Below are 21,621 nucleotides of genomic sequence, written 5' to 3' on the forward strand. Positions count from 1 at the left end.
ATGGTGGCATCCTCGGGAAGGGGCAGAAGACAGGGCGCCATAGGTAAAATCTCCTATGGAGCCCTGGATGATCATCACAGCAGAAAAAGCTAAAGGAGCGGGAAGAGACAAGGGAAAAAACTCACCAGAGTGCTCAAAATATCTTTGGAAAGGGGGAGGGGAAAATCCTCGTCCATGAAAGCCCCCGACGACAACGTTGTAATGGCCTTGACTAGGCCTCAATCTCGGTTAGCGTGAGAGGCTCGAAGGAATGGCGGTTGGTCGTTGACGCCGGAATACTTGTACAGTGAATTCTGATGGGCCATCAAAGGTTGAACCCGGTGTTGCATAAATGTACGTACCAGTCGCACACTGGTAAGGCCTTGCTGCTTCAATGTGGCGACCGCCTTTAGAAGGTGCTCCACCTTACTCTTGAAACGCGCCTCCGCACCGTAGTACCACTTGTCCATCGACACCGGCTCCTGTCTGGTGAACGTCGGAGCACTGTCGGGCACGTTCTTAGCGTAGAACTACTCGCCCTCATAGACACGAAAGAGGGGATCAAGATCTTGAAATACTCTGCCTTCCGACTGAAGCAGAGCTAGATGGTGGCTAAGTTGAAGAACAATTTACCGCCACGACCCAGAGTCACCCACGTGCTGAAGAGATACTACCGTAGCTTCCAGTAGAGATTGATGCCCATGAAAGCCTCACATAGCGTAATGAAGCACGCTATGTGGAGGACGATGTTGGGGTGGAGGTTCTAGATCTTCAGGTGGTAGTAGTGGAGGATCCCCCGCACAAAGGGATGAAAGGAGTAGGCCGAACCTGTGCTCATAGAAAGATGTGAGCACGACCATAGAGGATACACTAGTAACGGGCGAGATGGTTAACCACCCCATCACGCCACCCGCGCATGATACGACGAGCAGGCCATTACGTGTCCCACACCAAGCGGCGGCATGATGGCCTCCTCGTTTACCGCACCACCACCGTAGTACCCGAAACTGCCTCAGGCCACACAGGTAAAGAACAAAAACTCACCCCAACTTCTCACGTTGAGCGAGGGGTGGACCGAACAAGCTCCCAGTGGGCCACAAGCTAGGTGACCGACAAATAGGTCATTTGCTCATATCCATGTCCAAGGTCATATCTCATGTTCCCGTGTGGAAACTCGACTGACGGGTGGCTGACGAGGTGGCCCCGAGGCCTCTCTTTGATTGGCCAGACTGACCAAAGATCCGATACAGGGTCGAATAAGGAAGGACTCAATGAGATGCCCCCAGCGGGTCAAGCCCCCAATGGGACCACTCGCCTAGACTTAACCCTATTGGAGGGTGGTCAGATTTCACTTGGATAACCCGTTCATAGCTCGACGGCCTCCTTCCTCATGCCTACTAGGTCGAAGGAGGGCGACCCTCCCCTCAAAAGGGCTTTAAATAGCCTCACGAGGGAAGATGCGTGCATGACAAGGATCAAGCGTCAAACGGTGACCAACTCAAAAGATCATCTCCCAAGACTATGCCCGGTTCCAGTATAAACATGGTCTCACACCCATCACGTGATGACCATCGTAGGAAGGGTCCATCCCTAAACTGCACATACATCGAATAAACCCCCAAGCAATCCACATGAATTACTCGTGAGCTTGGGGGCTACATCTAGCAGATGTGCTTGCGCACACACGAGAATTCGGTCCTCAATAAGAGCCAAGAAACCATGGACTCACACCCAGTGCTTGACGACCGTCGCAGGAAGGGTCTTTCCAAAAACTGCACATACAATGAATAAACCCCCATGCAATCCACATAGATTAGTCAGGGGCTCGAGGGCTACATCTAGCAGATGCGCTTGCGCGCACTCAAGAATTTGGTCCTCAACGAAAGCCTCCGCACAACTCCAAGGAGTTACACAAAGCCTCTAGGGCTGCTATTGAGTACCCAGGAACCAAGTGCCCGAAGTAGGACCATGGCCTCTTAACGGCCCACTTGCTGACCAGGCCCTCTGTCAAGCAACCCTACGAGGCGGAGCGGACGATCAACCCTCGACCGAGCAACCCTGCGAGGTGGAGCAGATGACTAACCCTCTGCCGAGCAACCTTGCATGGTGGAGCGGATGACTAAGTCTCTATCGAGCAACCCTTCGAGGCAGAGCGGACGACCAGGTCTCTGCCGAGTGAAAGGGAAATGGCCTCAACATTTCCTATAATCGATTTTGGTGTTTGACAACCATCACAAACCATGTGAACTAACTAGTTTGTCTAGTTAACATTTTTTATCGGGTACATAAAGTTCATATACACATACAAAGAAAATGACCGCGGGTCAATTCTACAAAGTTTGGAGCAAACAACTTGCTGCAACCAATGGCGCACCGGACACTGTCCGGTGCCCTAGCTGGAGCACTCCACGAAGTGGCTGCTCTCGGGAAATCTAAGCGCTCGTCCACTAAAATTCACTGGACTGTCCGGTGAGACAATAGAGCAACGATCAACTTCGCCCAACGGTCGACTGCGCTGACTGCGGCACAGTCTGCAGCATAGAAGTCAGAAGTCAGTCTGCAACGTCAGGATACATCAGACTGTCTGGTGTGCCACCGGACTGTCCGGTGCCTAGGGGTGACAATGGGCTCTAAATTTTACGCTATAAATTTTAAGGATTGGATCGGATTAGGATCGGGCCCTATTTCTATTAATTTGAACTACAAATTATTTAAGGCCCTAACATTTTGTGAAGAAGCATTTGGATCGCGATCCATTACCACCCCTATTGGTGCCGCAAAAGGATAGAAGACTTCAACAGTCAACAGCTCAAAACCCCAACGGTCAGCTGACGTGCCACGCATCGGATAGTGAACAGTGAGTGTCTGGTGTGCCCATCGAGAGCAACAACTGGAATAGTGGTTGGGGCTATAAATACCCCAACCACCATCATTCAAGTCATCCAAGCATTCCAAGTTCCTCATTCAATACTAGAGCAAAAGAATAGACTCCAAAGACAAAATAAAAGCATCAAATCCTCTCCAAGCTCCAAAATCAAGTCAAGTGATTAAAAGTGCTTAGTGACTTGACAGAGGGTGATTTGTATTTCTTTTGTTGCTCTTGTTGCTTGGTTGCTTTCTTCCTCTCATTCTAATCTTTCCAAGTATTCTGTAAAGCAAGCAAGAGACACCTATTTGTGTGGTGATCCTTGCGGGATCTTAGTGACCCGTGTGATTAAGAAGAAGCACTCGACCGGTTTAAGTGACCGATTGAGAGAGAGAAAGGGTTGGAATAGACCCGGCCTTTGTGGCCTCCTAAACGGGGAGTAGGTTCATTGAAACCGAACCTCGGGAAACAAATCATCGTGTTTATTTGTGTTGATCCTCATCACTCCATTTGTTTCTTCCCCCTCCTCTCTTTCTAAAAGTTCCCTTCCTCACATTTATTTAAGTTTGCTCCCAAAGTTATCTACATTGATTGAGCAACTCATAGCAAGAGGAACTATCTTCCGCACTCCAAATTCACTATTATTTATTTCTAACCCTAACCCCGGCTGAAGTGCATGTTCAAAGTTTATAATTTTCAGGTTTCACCTATTCACCCCTCCTCTAGACGACTTTCAATTGGTATCACAGCCAGGTTCTTCATTAGAGTTTGACAACTCAAAGTGATGTTGGGAAAACACACCAAAAGAGAGATAGTGACCGGGGAAAAGCCCAGATCTTCAGGAAAGAAGAATGAAGAAAGGACTCCGCCAAAGGAGATCGGCGACAAGCACAAGGAGCGCAAGGAGGAATCAACTGGCTCCATCAAGTCACATAGGAAGGGTGACAAGAAGAAAAAGAAAATGAAGAAGGTGGTCTACTACGAGACTGATTCTTCCTCACCTTCCACCTCTAGCGCCAAGTCCACATCTTCGAAGATCCAAGAGCGTAAAAAGTATAGTAAGATGCCTCTTCGCTATCCTCACATTCCTAAACGCACTACTTTACTTTCCGTACACCTACGCAAACCACCATATTTTGATGGTGAAGATTATTGTATGTGGAGTGATAAAATGAGGCACCATCTAACCTCACTCCACGAAAGTATATGTGATATTGTTGAATCTGGAGCGCATGTACCACAGGTGGGCGATGAGGACTACGACTCCGATGAGACCGCTCAAATAAGGCACTTCAATTCGTAAGCCACCTCTATACTCCTCGCCTCCTTGTGTCAAGAGGAGTACAACAAGGTGCAAGGGTTGAAGAGTGCCAAACAAATTTGGGACGTCCTCAAAATGGCGCATGAAGGGGACAAGATGACCAAAATCACCATGCGCGAAACAATCGAGGGAGAACTCGGTCGATTCATCCTCAACAAAAGAGAGGAGCCACAAGCAATGTACAACCGGATCAAGACGATGGTCAACCAAGTCCACAACCTCGGGAGCACTAGGTGGGATGACCATGAAATGGTCAAGGTTATTCTAAGATCTCTTGTTTTTCGTAATCCCACTCAAGTTCAATTAATTCATGGAGATCCTAGATATAAACAGATGTCTCCCGAGGAGGTCATTAGCAACTTTGTGAGCTTTGAACTTATGGTCAAAGACTCCAAACATACTATCAACTTGGATCAAGGCGCCACTTCCACGCCTGAGGCGCAACCCGTTGCTTTCAAGGCAATGTAAGAGAAGAAGGAAGAGTCTACACCAAGTAGACTTCCAATCGACGCCTCCAAGCTCGACAACAAGGAGATGACTCTTATCATAAAGAGCTTCCTCAAACAAAGGAAGGGGAAGGACTACAAACCCCGCTCCAAGAGGGTTTGCTACAGGTGTGGTATGTTCGGTCATTTTATCGCTAAATGTCCATATACAAGTGATAGTGACAGGGACGACGACAAGAAAGGGAAGAAGAAGATGGAAAAGAAAAGATACTACAATAAGAAGAAGGGTGGCGAGGCGCACATGGGGCAAGAATGGGACTCCGACGAGAGCTCCACCGACTCCTCCTCCGATGAGGATGACGCCAACATCGCCATCAACAAAGGCCTTCTCTTCACCAACGTCGGCCACAAATTCCTCATGGCTAAGGATAGCAAAAAGAACAAGGTACATTCTAGAGATAACCCCCAAATACACTACTTTCGATGATAAGGGTAGCTCTAGTGATGATAATGATGATTTAACTTCTCTTTTTGCAAACCTTACCAAAGATCAAAAGAAGAAAATTAATGAATTAATAGAAACCATTAACGAGAAGGATGATATCTTCGAATGCCAAGAGGACTTGCTCGTTAAGGAAAATAAAAAGTTTGTTAAGCTAAAAGATGTTTATTCTCTTGAAGTGGAAAATGCGAAATTTTTTCTAAAGAGCTTAATATTTGTAATGATTCAATTTCTTGTCTTAGAACTGAGAATGTTAGTTTAGTTTCTAAGATTGAAGAATTGAATGCTTGCAAACCCTCTACATCTACTGTTGAGCATGTCACTATTTGCACTAGATGTAGAGATGTTAATATTGATGCTATGAATGATCAGCTTGCCATGATTTAAAAACAAAATGATCACATGGCCAAATTAAATGCTAAAATTGCTAAGCATGAACTAAAAAATAAAAAAATTAAATTTGCTCGAAGTATGCTTTATAATGGGAGACGCCCCGACATTAAGTATGGTATTGGTTTCAATAAGGGAGCCAAAGCAACATCAAACTTAATGCCCCTAAGAACAAACTTTCTAAATTTGTTAAGGGCAAGGCTCCCATAGTTTAGGATAGGGAAGGTTACATTTTATACCCTGAGAACTATCCCGAGCACAAAATTAGAAGAATTCATGCTAGGAAATCTCATTATGTTTCTCATCATGCTTTTATGTATAGTAATGAGGCTTCTAGCTCTAGGCATACACCTCATATCAAAGTGCCTAAAAGGAAGATTGCTAAAGCATCAAATGAACATAGTATTTCATTTAAGACTTTTGATGCATCTTTTGTGCTTACTAACAAATCAGGCAAGATAGTTGCCAAATATGTTGGGGGCAAACACAAGAGTCCTAAGACCTGTGTTTGGGTACCCAAGGTGTTGTTTCTAATGTGAAAGGACCCAAAACCGTTTGGGTACCTAAGAACAAGGCCTAAATTTTTTTTGTAGGTTTATGCATCCAACAGGACAAGTTGGATAATCGATAGTGAAAGGGAAATAGGCTTACACCTTTTCCTATATGAATTTTGGTGGTTGAATTGCCCAACACAAATTAATTGAACTAACTAGTTTGCTCTAGATTATGAGATCTATAGGTGCCAAAGGTTCACAACAAACCAATACAAAGATAAAAGAAAGGGTTCAAAACAAAGGAGCAAAGTTAAACCGAAGGCAACCCTGGTCTGGCGCACCGGACTGTCTGGTGCACCACCGGACAGTGTCCGGTGCACCAGGGTGGATTCTCTCAAACTCGCTAGCTTCGGGAATTTTGGAGGCCGCTCCGCTATAATTCACCGGACTGTCCGGTGTGCCAAGCGGAGCAACAGCTCCAAGCGCCAACGGTCGTCTACAACGCTACAGTGGTACAGTGCGCGACTGCACGCACAGAAGTCAGAGCAGGTGCAGAAGGCGCACCGGATAGTGAACAGGACCTGTCCGGTGCACCACCAGACTGTCTGGTGGCCCACTTGTCAGAAGCTCCAATGGTCGAACCCTAACGGCCTGGTGACGTGGCTGGCGCACCGGACTGTCCGGTGCGCCATACGACAAAAGCCTTCACCAACGGTCAACTTGGTGGTTGGGGCTATAAATACCCCCAACCACCACACTTCAATGCATCCAAGTTTTCAGCCTTCAAACCTCATACAAGAGCTCTAGACTTCATTCCAAGACACAAACAAAGAGATCAAATCCTCTCCCAAGTCCAAAGATCATTCCAATCAAATAGTGACTAGTGAGAGAGAAAATTGTGTTCTTTTGAGTTCTTGCGCTTGGATTGCTTTTCTTCTTCCTTCTTTCTTGTTTCCAACTCAATTATAATCAAGGCAAGAGACACCAATTGTGTGGTGGTCCTTTTGGGGACTTAGTGTCCCGATTGATTGAGAAGAGAAGCTCACTCGGTCTAGGTGACCGTTTGAGAGAGGGAAAGGGTTGAAAGAGACCCGATCTTTGTGACCACCTCAACGGGGAGTAGGTTTGCAATAACTGAACCTCGGTAAAACAAATCACCGTGTCATCCGCCTTATTTGCTTGTGATTTGTTTTTGCCCTCTCTTTCGGACTCGATTATATTTCTAACGCTAACTTGTAGTTGTGCTTAAACCTTATACATTTCAGATTTGCCTATTCACCCCCCCTCTAGGCGACTTTCAATTGGTATCAAAGCCGGTACTTCATTAGAGCCTAACAGCTCGAAGTGATGTCGGGAGCATCCGCCAAGAGGGAGATCGGGACCGGCGACAAGTCCGCAAGCTCGGGGAGAACGCACTCAAGGGAGTCCACCCACAAGCACAAGGAGGAATCCTCTTCCTCCATCAAGTCCCAACAGAAGGGTGACAAGAAGAAGAAGATGAAGAAAGTGGTCTACTACGAGACCGACTCTTCGTCACCCTCTACCTCCGGCTCAGAATCGGCATCCATCACTTCTAAGCGCCATGAGCGCAAGAAGTATAGTAAGATGCCCCTTCGCTATCCTTGTATTTCAAAATGCACTCCATTACTTTCTGTCCCATTAGACAAACCACCTATGTTTGATGGTGAAGATTATTCTATGTGGAGTGATAAAATGAGGCATCACCTAACCTCACTCCACAAAAGCATATGGGATATTATTGAGTATGGAGTGCAGGTACCAAAGGAAGGAGACAAGGATTATGATTCGGAGGAAGTCGAACAAATCCAACACTTCAACTCCCAAGCCACTACTATACTCCTTGCCTCACTAAGTCGAGAGGAGTATAATAAGGTGCAAGGGTTGAAGAGCGCAAATGAGATTTGGGACGTGCTCAAGACCGCGCACGAAGGAGACGAGGTGACCAAGATCACCAAGTGGGAGACGATCGAGGGGGAGCTCGGTCGCTTCATGCTTCACCAAGGGGAGGAGCCACAAGCCATGTACAACCGGCTCAAGACCTTGGTGAACCAAGTGCGCAACCTCGGGAGCACCAAATGGGATGACCATGAAATGGTCAAGGTTATTCTTAGATCACTCGTTTTTCTTAACCCTACACAAGTTCAATTAATTCATGGTGATCCAAGGTATAAACTAATGTCTACTGAGGAAGTGATAGGAAAATTTGTGAGCTTTGAATTGATGATCAAAGGCTCCAAGAAAATCATCGAGCAAGGCGCCACCTCAACACCTGAGGCGCAACCCTTCGCATTCAAGGCGACGTAAGAAGAAAAGAAGGACTCTACACCAAGTAGGATCCCCATCGACGCCTCCAAGCTCGACAACGAGGAAATGGCACTCATCATCAAGAGCTTCCGCCAAATCCTCAAGCAAAGGAGGGTGAAGGATTACAAACCCCGCTCCAAGAAGGTTTGCTACAAATGTGGTAAGCCCAGTCATTTCATTGCAAAATGTCCTATTTCAAGTGATAGTGACAGGGGCGACGACAAGAAGGGAAATAAGAAAGAAAAGAAGAGGTACTACAAGAAGAAGGGCGGCGGTGCCCATGTTTGCCGGGAGTGGGACTCCGACGAGAGCTCCATCGACTACTCCTCCAACGAGGACACCGCAAACATCGTCGTCACCAAAGGGCTTCTCTTCCCCAACGTTGGCCACAAGTGTCTCATGGCAAAGGACGACAAGAAGAAGAAGGTAAAATCAAGATCCTCCACTAAGTATGCAACCTCTAGTGATGAGGATAATTCTAGTGATGAGGAGGATAACTTGCTTACTCTTTTTGCCAATCTTAACATGCAACAAAAAGAGAAATTGAATGAATTGATTAGTGCTATTCATGAGAAGGATGAACTCTTGGATAGCCAAGAGGACTTCCTTATTAAGGAAAACAAAAAGCATGTTAAGGTTAAAAATGCTTATGCTCTACTGGTAGAAAAATGTGAAAAATTAACTAGTGAGCTAAGCACTTGCCATAACACTATTTCTAGCCTTAGAAATGAAAATGCCAAATTAATTGCTAAGGTTGAGAAATCAAATGTTTGTGATGATTCAATTGTTAATCTTAGAAATGATAATGCTAGTTTAATTGCTAAGATTGACAAATTGAATGCATCTCTTTCTAGCCTTAAGATTGAAAATGAAAAATTAATCGCTAAGGCTAAAGATTTAAATGTTTGCAATACTTCTATTTCCAATCTTAGAAATGAGAATGCTATTTTACATGCTAAGATTGTTGAATTAAATACTTGCAAACGCTCTACATCTACCATTGAGCATATTTATATTTGCACTAGATGTAGAGATGTTAACATTGATGCTATTCATGATCACCTTGCTATGATTAAACAACAAAATGATTATATAGCTAAATTAGATGCTAAAATTGCCGAGCATGAACTAGAAAATGAGAAATTTAAATTTGCTCGTAGTAGGCTTTATAGTGGGAGACGCCCTGGCATTAAGGATGGCATTGGCTTCCAACAGGGAGATAATGTCAAGCTTAATGCCCCTCCTAAAAGATTATCTAATTTTGTTAAGGGCAAGGCTCCCATGCCTCAGGATAACGGGGGCTATATTTTATATCCTGCTGGTTACCTTGTGGATAAGATCAGAAGAATTCATGCAAAGAAGACTCATTCTCACCATGCTTTTATCTATAAGAATGAGGCTTCTAGCTCTAGGCGTTCTACACATGTTAAAATGCCTAAGAAGAAAACTCCTATTGCATCAAATGATCATAATGTTTCATTCAAAACTTTTGATGCTTCTTATGTGCTAACTAACAAATCAGGCAAGGTAGTTGCCAAATATGTTGGGGCTAAACACAAGGGATCAAAGACTTGTGTTTGGGTACCCAAGGTGCTTGTTTCTAATGTCAAAGGACCCAAGACCGTTTGGGTACCTAAGAACAAGGCCTAAATTTGTTTTGTAGGTTTATGCATCCAGGGGCTTAAGTTGGATAATTGATAGCGAGTGCACAAACCACATGACTGGGGAGAAAAGGATGTTCTCCTCCTATGAGAAAAACCAAGATCCTCAAAGAACTATCACATTTGGGGATGGAAATCAAGGTTTGGTCAAAGGATTGGGTAAAATTGCTATATCACCTGATCATTCTATTTCCAATGTTTTTCTTATAGATTCCTTAGATTATAACTTGCTTTCAGTTTCTCAATTATGTAAAATGGGTTACAACTGTCTTTTTACGGATATAGGTGTTACTGTCTTTAGAAGAAGTGATGATTCAGTAGCATTTAAGGGAGTGTTAGAGGGTCAGCTATACTTAGTTGATTTCAATAGAGCTGAACTCGACACTTGCTTAATTGCTAAGACTAACATGGGTTGGCTCTGGCATCGCCGACTAGCCCACGTTGGGATGAAGAATCTTCACAAGCTTCTAAAGGGAGAGCACATTTTGGGACTAACAAATGTTCATTTTGAGAAAGACAGGGTTTGTAGCGCATGTCAAGCAGGGAAGCAGGTTGGTGTTCATCATCCACACAAGAACATCATGACGACCGACAGGCCGCTTGAGTTACTCCACATGGACCTATTCGGCCTGATTGCTTACATAAGCATCGGCGGGAGTAAGTATTGTCTAGTCATTGTGGATGATTATTCTCGCTTCACTTGGGTATTCTTTTTGCAGGAAAAATCACAAACCCAAGAGACTTTGAAAGGATTCTTGAGACAGACTCAAAATGAGTTCGGCTTGAGGATCAAGAAAATAAGAAGCGACAACGGAACGGAGTTCAAGAATTCACAAATTGAAGGCTTTCTTGAGGAGGAGGGCATCAAGCATGAGTTCTCTTCTCCCTACACGCCACAACAAAATGGTGTAGTGGAGAGGAAGAATAGAACTCTATTGGACATGGCAAGAACCATGCTTGATGAATACAAGACTTCGGGTCGGTTTTGGGCCGACGCGGTCAACACCGCTTGCTATGCCATCAACCGGTTATATCTACACCGAATCCTCAAGAAGACATCATATGAACTCCTCACCGGTAAAAAGCCTAATGTTTCATATTTTAGAGTCTTTGGTAGCAAATGCTTTATTCTTGTTAAAAGAGGTAGAAAATCTAAATTTGCTCCTAAGGCTGTAGAAGGCTTTTTACTAGGATATGATTCAAACACAAGGGCATATAGAGTCTTTAACAAGTCCACTAGACTAGTTGAAGTTTCTTGTGACATTGTGTTTGATGAGACTAACGGCTCTCAAGTAGAGCAAGTTGATCTTGATGAGTTAGATGATGAAGAGGCTCCGTGCGTCGCGCTAAGGAACATGTCCATTGGGGATGTGTGTCCTAAGGAATCCGAAGAGCCTCCACAAACACAAGATCAACCATCTTCCTCCATGCAAGCATCTCCACCAACTCAAGATGAGGATCAAGCTCAAGAAGATGAAAATGAAGATCAAGAAGATGAGCCACCTCAAGAAGGGGACAATGATCAAGGGGGAGATGCCCATGATCAAGACAAGGAAGATGATGACGGTCTAAGACCGCCACACCCAAGAGTCCACCAAGCAATTCAACGAGATCACCCCGTGAACACCATCCTCGGCGATATTCATAAGGGGGTAACCACTCGATCTCGTGTTGCTCATTTTTGTGAACATTACTCTTTTGTTTCCTCTATTGAGCCACACAGGGTAGAGGAAGCACTTCAAGATTCGGATTGGGTGTTGGCAATGCAAGAGGAGCTCAACAACTTCACGAGGAATGAGGTATGGCATTTAGTTCCACGTCCTAACCAAAATGTTGTAGGAACCAAGTGGGTCTTCCGCAACAAACAAGATGAGCATGGTGTGGTGACAAGGAACAAAGCCCGACTTGTGGCCAAGGGATATTCACAAGTCGAAGGATTGGATTTCGGTGAAACCTATGCAACCGTAGCTAGGCTTGAGTCAATTCGCATTTTACTTGCCTATGCTACTTACCATGGCTTCAAGCTTTATCAAATGGACGTGAAGAGTGCCTTTCTCAATGGACCAATCAAGGAGGTCTATGTTGAGCAACCCCCCGGCTTTGAAGATAGTGAGTATCCTAACCATGTCTATAAACTCTCTAAGGCGCTTTATGGGCTCAAGCAAGCCCCAAGAGCATGGTACGAATGCCTAAGAGATTTTCTTATCGCTAAGGCTTGAGTCGGAAAAGTCGATCCCACTCTCTTTACTAAAACAATTGCCAATGATTTGTTTGTATGCCAAATTTATGTTGATGATATTATATTTGGGTCTACTAACAAATCTACATGTGAAGAGTTTAGTAGGATCATGGTACAAAAATTCGAGATGTCAATGATGGGGGAATTGAAGTATTTCTTAGGATTTCAAGTCAAGCAACTCCAAGAGGGTACCTTCATTAGCCAAACGAAGTACATTCAAGACATACTCACCAAGTTTGGAATGAAGGATGCCAAGCCCATCAAGACACCCATGGGAACCAATGGGCATCTTGACCTCAACACGGGGGGTAAATCCGTAGATCAAAAGGTATACCAGTCGATGATAGGTTCTTTACTCTATTTATGTGCTTCACGACCAGATATTATGCTTTCCGTATGCATGTGTGCAAGATTCCAAGCCGATCCTAAGGAAGTTCACCTTAGGGCCGTGAAACGAAACTTGAGATATTTAGTTTATACTCCTAAGTTTGGCCTTTGGTACCCCAGGGGATCCACCTTTGATTTAATTGGTTATTCAGATGTTGATTGGGCAGGGTGTAAGATTGATAGAAAGAGCACATCAGGGACTTGCCAGTTCTTGGGAAGATCTCTGGTGTCTTGGGCTTCTAAGAAACAAAATTTTGTAACTCTTTCTACCGCCGAAGCCGAGTACATTGCCGCAGGTCATTGTTGCGCGCAATTGCTTTGGATGAGGCAAACCCTTAGGGACTATGGTTACAAATTAACCAAAGTTCCACTCCTATGTGATAATGAGAGTGCAATCCGCATGGCGGATAATCCCGTTGAGCACAGCCGCACTAAGCACATAGCCATTCGGTATCACTTTTTGAGGGATCACCAACAACGGGGGGGATATCGAGATTGCATATATTAACACCAAAGATCAATTAGCCGATATCTTTACCAAACCACTAGATGAGAAAACTTTTACCAAACTTAGGCATGAGCTAAATATTCTTGATTCTAGGAATTTTGATTGATGCTTTGCACACATAGTTCATTTATATACCTTTGATCATATCTCTTTCATGTGCTATGACTAATATGTTTTCAAGTGAATATTATGCTAAGTCATAGATTGAAAGGGAAATGGAGTCCTCGGCGAAGACAAAAGGCTTCCACTCCACTCCATCGAATTATTCATCTTTCGTCGTCGCTCCACAACGCTCTCCAATTTGGTATAATCTTCAATCCTATATTATCTACCAAAGGGGAGAAAGTGTGAATAAGGGCTTATATTTCACTCACAAGTATCCATTTTTGGCGATTCAAGCCAAAGGGGGAGAAAGTATTAGCCCAAAGCAAAAGGACTGCACCACCACCAATTTCAAAAATGTAGTCTCTCAAATTTGTGTTAAGAGAAGATTTTTCAATTGGTATCTTATTTTTGATATAATTTCAAATTGGTATACCCTCTTCAAAATTAATATCTAAAACCCTCTTTAACACTAAGAGGAGATTTTCATTAAGGGGGAGTTTTGTTTAGTCAAAGGAAAAGCATTTGAAACAGGGGGAGAAAATTTCATATCTTGAAAATGCTTCTCAAAATCTTATTCATATACCTTTGACTATTTGCAAAAGACTTTGAAAAGAATTTCCAAAACATTTGCAAAACAAAACAAGTGGTGCAAGCGTGGTCCAAAATTTCAAATAAGAAGAAAGCCATCCATGCATATCTAGTAGAAATAATTATTGGTTTCATTCCAAGCAACCTTCGCACTTACCTTATGCAAACTAGTTCAATTCTGCACTTTTATATTTGCTTTGGTTTGTGTTGGCATCAATCACCAAAAAGGGGGAGACTGAAAGGGAAATAGGCTTACACCTTTTCCTATATGAATTTTGGTGGTTGAATTGCCCAACACAAATTAATTGAACTAACTAGTTTGCTCTAGATTATGAGATCTACAGGTGCCAAAGGTTCACAACAAACCAATACAAAGATAAAAGAAAGGGTTCAAAACAAAGGAGCAAAGTTAAACCGAAGGCAGCCCTGGTCTGGCGCACTGGACTGTCCGGTGTGCCACCGGACAGTGTCCGGTGCACCAGGGTGGATTCTCTCAAACTCGCTAGCTTCGGGAATTCTGGAGGCCGCTCCGCTATAATTCACCGGACTGTCCGGTGTGCCAAGCGGAGCAACGGCTCAAAGCGCCAACGGCCGTCTGCAACGCTACAGCGGTACAGTGCGCGACTGCGCGCAGAAGTCAGAGCAGGCGCAGAAGGTGCACCGGACAGTGAATAGGACCTGTCCGGTGCACCACCAGACTGTCCGGTGGCCCACTTGTCAGAAGCTCCAACGGTCAAACCCTAACGGCCTGGTGACGTGGCTGGCGCACCGGACTGTCCGGTGCGCCATACGACAGAAGCCTTCACCAACGGTCAACTTGGTGGTTGGGGCTATAAATACCCCCAACCACCACACTTCAGTGCATCCAAGTTTTCAGCCTTCAAACCTCTTACAAGAGCTCTAGACTTCATTCCAAGACACAAACAAAGAGATCAAATCCTCTCCCAAGTCCAAAGTTCATTCCAATCAAATAGTGACTAGTGAGAGAGACAATTGTGTTCTTTTGAGTTCTTGCGCTTGGATTGCTTTTCTTCTTCCTTCTTTCTTGTTTCCAACTCAATTGTAATCAAGACAAGAGACACCATATGTGTGGTGGTCCTTGTGGGGACTTAGTGTCCCGATTGATTGAGAAGAGAAGCTCACTCGGTCTAGGTGACCGTTTGAGAGAGGGAAAGGGTTGAAAGAGACCCGGTCTTTGTGACCACCTGAACGGGGAGTAGGTTTGCAAGAACCGAACCTCGGTAAAACAAATCACTGTGTCATCCGCCTTATTTGCTTGTGATTTGTTTTCGCCCTCTCTTTCGGACTCGATTATATTTCTAACGCTAACCCCGGCTTGTAGTTGTGCTTAAACTTTATAAATTTCAGATTTGCCTATTCACCCCCCTCTAGGCGACTTTCAGATAGCGGGTGCACAAACCACATGACAGGGGAGAAAAGGATGTTCTCCTCATATGAGAAAAATGATGATCCCTAAAGAGCAAACGCATTCGGGGATGGAAATCAAGGTTTGGATAAAATTGCTATATCTCCTGACCATTCCATTTCTAATGTTTTTCTTCTAGATTCTTTAGATTACAACTTGCTTTCTATTTCTCAATTATGTAAAATGGGTTACAACTGTCTCTTTACTGATATTGGTGTTACCATCTTTAGAAGGAGTGTTGACTCAATAGCTTTTAAGGGAGTGCTAGATGGTCAGCTATATTTAGTTAATTTCAATGATAACAATGATGAACTAGACACTTGCTTAATTGCTAAGATTGATATGGGTTGGCTCTGGCATCACCGACCTGCTCATGTTGGGATGAAGAATCTTCATAAACTTCTAAAGGGGGAACACATTTTAGGACTAACAAGTGTTCATTTTGAGAAAGACAGGATCTATAGCGCATGTCAAGCAGGGAAGTAGGCTGGAGTTCATCATCCACACAAGAACATCATGACGACCGAGAGGTCGCTTGAGCTAATCCACATGGATCTATTCAGTCTGATTGCTTACATAAGCATCAGCGAGAGTAAGTATTGTCTTGTAATCGTGGATGATTATTCTCGCTTCACTTAGGTGTTCTTTTTGCAGGAAAAATCTCAAACCCAAGAGACCTTAAAGAGATTCTTGAGACGGGCTCAAAATGAGTTCGGATTGAAAATCAAGAAGATTAGAAGCGATAATGGAACAAAGTTTAAGAACTCTCAAATTGAAGGATTTATTAAGGAGGAGGGCATCAAGCATGAGTTCCCTTCTCCCTACACACCTCAACAAAACGGTGTTGTGGAGAGAAAGAATAGAACTCTCTTGGATATGGCAAGGACATGCTTGATGAGTACAAGACATCGGATCGGTTTTGGGCAGAGGCGATTAACACCGCTTGCTACTCCATCAACCAACTCTACCTTCACCGAATCCTCAAGAAAACATCATATGAACTCTTCACCGGTAAAAAGCCCAATGTTTGTTATTTTAGAGTTTTTGGGAGCAAATGATTTATTCTTATTAAAAGAGGAAGAAATTCTAAATTTGCTCCTAAAGCAGTAGAAGGCTTTTTACTTGGTTATGACTCAAATACAAGGGCATATAGAGTCTTCAAGAAGTCCACTAGATTAGTTGACGTTTCTTGTGACATTGTGTTTGATGATACTAATGGCTCTCAAGTAGAACAAGTTGATCTTGATGAATTAGATGATGAAGAGGCTCCATGCGTCGCGCTAAGGAACATGTCCATTGGGAATGTGTGTCCAAAAGAATCTGAAGAGCCTTCACAAGCACAAGATCAGCCATCATCTTCCATACAAGCATCTCCACCAACTCAAGATGAGGAAATGGCTCAAGAAGAAGAGGATGAAGATCAAGACGATGAACCACCTCAAGAGGAGGACATTGATCAAGGGGGAGATGAAGATGATCAAGACAAGGAAGATGATCAAGAAATTCAGGATCAAAGACCACCGCACCCATGAGTCCACCAAGCAATCCAAAGAGATCACCCCGTCAACTCCATTCTTGGTGACATCCACAAGGGGGTAACCACTCGATCTCGAGTTGCTCATTTTTGTGAACATTACTCTTTTGTGTCTTCTATTGAGTCATACAAGATAGATGATGCACTAAGAGATCCGGACTAGGTGGTGGCAATGCAAGAGTAGCTCAACAACTTCACGATGAATGAGGTATGCCATTTAGTTCCACGTCCTAACCAAAATGTTGTAGTTACCAAGTGGGTATTCCGCAACAAACAAGATGAGCATGGTGTGGTGACTAGGAACAAAGCCCAACTTGTTGCCAAAGGATATTCACAAGTCGAAGGTTTGGATTTTGATGAAACCTATGCACCCGTAGCTAGGCTTGAGTCAATTCGTATATTACTTGCATATGCTACTTACCGTGGCTTTAAGTTATATCAAATGGAGTGAAGAGTGTCTTCCTAAATGGCCCCATAAAGGAAGAGGTATATGTTGAGCAACCTCCCGACTTTGAAGATAGTGAGTATCCTACACATGTTTATAAGCTCTCAAAGGCGCTTTATGGGCTCAAACAAGCCCAAAAAGCATGGCATGAATGCCTAAGAGATTTTCTTCTCACTAATGGATTTAAAGTTAGTAAAGCTGACCTTACTCTTTTCACTAAAACAATTGATAAAGACTTGTTTATATGTCAAATTTATGTTGATGATATTATCTTTGGGTCTACTAACAAGTCATCTTGTGAAGAGTTTAGTGGGATTATGATACAGAAATTCGAGATGTCTATGATGGGGGAGTTAAAGTATTTTCTTGGATTCCAAATCAAGCAACTCCAAGAGGGCACCTTCATATGCCAAACTAGGTACATTAAGAATATACTCAAGAAGTTTGGAATGAAGAATGCTAAACCTATCAAGACACCCATGGGAACAAATGGGCATCTCGACCTCGACACGGGAGGTAAATCTGTAGATCAAAAGGTATATCGGTCGATGATAGGTTCTTTACTCTATTTATGTGCTTCACGACCGGATATTATGCTTTCTATATGCATGTGTGCAAGGTTCCAGGCTAATATTAAGGAAGTTCACCTTAGGGCCGTGAAAAGAATCATGAGATATTTAGTTTACACTCCTAAGTTTGGGCTTTGGTACCCCCAAGGGTTCTACCTTTGATCTAATTGGGTATTCCGATGCCGATTATGCCGCATGTAAAATTGATAGAAAGAGTACATCAGGGACTTGTCAATTTCTAGAGAGATCCCTGGTATCTTGGGCTTCAAAGAAACAAAACTCAGTAGCTCTATCCACCGCCGAAGCCGAGTATATTGTTGCAGGACATTGTTGTGCATAATTACTCCGGATGAGGCAAACCCTTAGGGATTATGGCTACAAGTTGAGCAAATTCCCTCTCCTATGTGATAATGAGAGTGCAATCCGCATGGCGGATAATCCCGTTGAACACAACCGCACTAAACACATAGATATCCGGTTTCACTTTTTGAGAGATCACCAACAAAAGGGGGATATCGAAATTGCTTATATTAGCACCCGCAACCAATTAGCTGATATCTTCACCAAGCCCCTAGATGAAAAGACTTTTAGCAAGCTTAGGAATGAACTCAATATCCTCGATTCTCGGAACATTTATTGAAATCTTGCACACATTGCTCATTTATATACCTTTGATCATGTCTCTTTCATTTGATACAAATACATATTTCTTATTCTTCTTGTGCCAAATCTAAGACTAATGTGTTTCCAAGAGTATTTTTATGCTTATTCTTCGATTGAAAGGGAAATGGAATAATCGGCAAAGGCAAGGCTTCCACTACGACTCGGTCGGTACCATTTATCCTTTGCCCTACTCATGTATTTATATTCATATCTTGTACGAGGCCTCTAGTTCTCTTTGTTTTTGGCGCTTAACGCCAAAGAGAGAGAGTGATAGGCCCAAAGCAAAAGGACCGCACCACCACCATGTTTTCTAATCTTTTTCAATTTCAAATCATTTGCAAAAACCATCTTGACAACTAAGGGAAGAACTTCTTCAGGGGGACCTTTTATTTAGCCAAATGAAAACATTTGAAACATGGGGAGAATTTTCAAAAACTTGAAAATGCTTTTAGAAATCAGATTCTTATACCATTGGCTAGTTGCAAAAGAATTTGAAAACACTTTTCCAAAGGATTTGCAAAAACAAGCTAAGTGGTGCAAATGTGGTCTAAAATGTTAAATATGTTAAAACAATCATATATGCTTAGAAATGCCTACATTTCAAAGTAACTTGTGCATATCTGACAAATTGCAAACTAGTTACATTTCTACACTTTGTATTTGCTTTGGTTGTGTTGGCATCAATCACCAAAAAGGGGGAGATTGAAAGGGAAATGGCCTCAACATTTCCTATAATCGATTTTGGTGTTTGGCAACCATCAAAAACCATGTGGACTAACTAGTTTGTCTACTTAACATTTTTCTCAGCTTGTTGTAGCCAATGGCGCACCGGACACTGTCCGGTGCCCTGGCTGGAGCCCTCCGTGAAGTGGCTGCTCTCAGGAAATCTAAGCGCTCGTCCACTAAAATTTACCGGACTGTCCGGTGTTCTACCGGACTGTCCCGTGAGATAACGGAGCAACGGTCAACTTCGCCCAACGGTCGACTACGCCGACTACGGCGTAGAAGTCAGAAGTTAGTCTGCAACGTCAGGATACACCGAACTATCCGGTGCTGCAAAAGGACAGAAGGCTTCAACGGTCAATAGCTCAAAACCCCAACGATCGACTGACGTGGTACGCACTAGATAGTGAACAATGAGTGTCTGGTGCACCACCAGATTGTCTGGTGTGCCCATCGACAGCAACAGCTGGAATAGTGGTTGGAGCTATAAATACCCCCAACCACCACCATTCAAGCCATCCACGCATTCCAACTTCCTCATTCAATACTAGAGCAAAAGAATAGACGCCAAAGACACAATCAAAGCATCAAATCATCTCCAAGCTCCAAAATCAAGTCAAGTGATTAAAAGTGCTTAGTGACTTGAGAGATGGTGATTTGTGTTTCTTTTGTTGCTTGGTTGCTTTCTTCCTCTCATTCTAATCTTTCCAAGTATTTTGTAAATCAAGCAAGAGACACCTAATTGTGTGGTGATCCTTGCGGGGTCTTAGTGACCCGTCTGATTAAGAAGAAGCACTCGACCGGTCTAAGTGACCGATTGAGAGAGGGAAAGGGTTGGAATAGACCCGCCCTTTGTGGCCTCCTCAACGGGGAGTAGGTTCATTAGAATCGAACCTCGGGAAACAAATCACCATGTTCATTTGTGTTGATCCTCATCACTCAATTTGTTTCTTCCCTCTCCTCTCTTTCTAAAAGTTCCCTTGCTCACAATGATTTGAGTTTGCTCCCAAAGTTATCCGCATTGATTGAGCAACTCATAGCAAGAGGAACTATCTTCCGCACTCCAAATTCACTATTATTTTTTTCTAACTCTAACCCCGGGTGAAGTGTGTGTTCAAAGTTTATAATTTTCAGGTTTGCCTATTCACCCCCCTCTAGGCGACTTTCACCGAGCAACTTAGCAAGGCGGAAGAGTCGATCCAGTACAACCAACCCACGTCAGCATGACAAAGACGCGTCATCACCAAACCACGTCCAGACATGCGTGCAACATACTAGAGGGACGCCGAGAGGTCTCTATCAACACGACGGTATGCCCCCACGTATGGTCCTAGGGCATGTCCCCGCTGTCTTGTGGGCCAGTCAACCCTAGTCATGGGGGACCTCAACGCCGAAGACTCTATAGTAACCCACATACCAGAAAGGATGGGGCGATACACCATACCAGGTGTATGCCTACGCACGCAGGAAGGTGACGCAAGGCTCATGATGAAAGACGAAGTCGCACCACGCACGACCCCGAAGCATATCGTAGGTCTACCATGTGGGACTCGCCAAGAGTCACTATGGCAGCATCGGACTCGCTACAGGGACCCATATATCGGACGGATGAAGCGGAACACCATACTAAGAGTACGGTCGCACATGACTCTACAAACGATGTCAGAAGGACTACGCCACCCAAGGGCAACAAGCCACGCTCTAATTGGTAGAATACAAGTCCCCACTGTAAGGTCCTACCCTTGAGCTATACAATGGCAGGATCCCTCCTTCCCACACACGCACCAAGTTGTAACACAATCTACTGGCAATACTACGATCAATACTACACTGGACTAGGGTGAAAGCCTGAACCAGTATAAACCCTCTGTCTCAAACCCCCTGTCTGAATCCCCATGATTCACCATTTGGAGTGAGTCTGTGCTATCATCCCCACTGAACACAAACTTTATTGTCCCATGTTTTCGAAACCACGACACATTGCAACTTAAAAATACACAAACAATAAAAAACATCGATGGGTGGAATATAATAGAAAAGGATAATTCAGCTCCTAGAACCCGGACTCATTAGAGAAGTCTTTTACCTTGAGTGAGTGGTTGATCCTATACTCGTTCAAAAGAAAAAGAAAAAAAATAGAGTATATGTGTTGACTATACCAATCTCAATAAGGCATATCCGAATCATCCATTCCCTGCCATGGATTGATCAGATTGTAGACTACACCTCTTGTTGTGATTTACTCTCTTTTTGGATTGTTATTCTGGATATCATCATATTTCATTAATGGAAAGGAAGAGGACCAAATAAAGACTCCGTTCACCACCTACTCGATGTCTATTGTTATACTACTGTTCACCACCTACTCGATGTCTATTGCTATACTACTGCGTCGTTTAGGCTACTGCACAAAAACATGGAGGCTTATGTTGATAATGTGGTGATCTTAA

The sequence above is a fragment of the Zea mays genome, chromosome 3 (assembly GCF_902167145.1).
Source record: "Zea mays cultivar B73 chromosome 3, Zm-B73-REFERENCE-NAM-5.0, whole genome shotgun sequence".
In the NCBI taxonomy this organism is placed as follows: Eukaryota; Viridiplantae; Streptophyta; class Magnoliopsida; order Poales; family Poaceae; genus Zea; species Zea mays.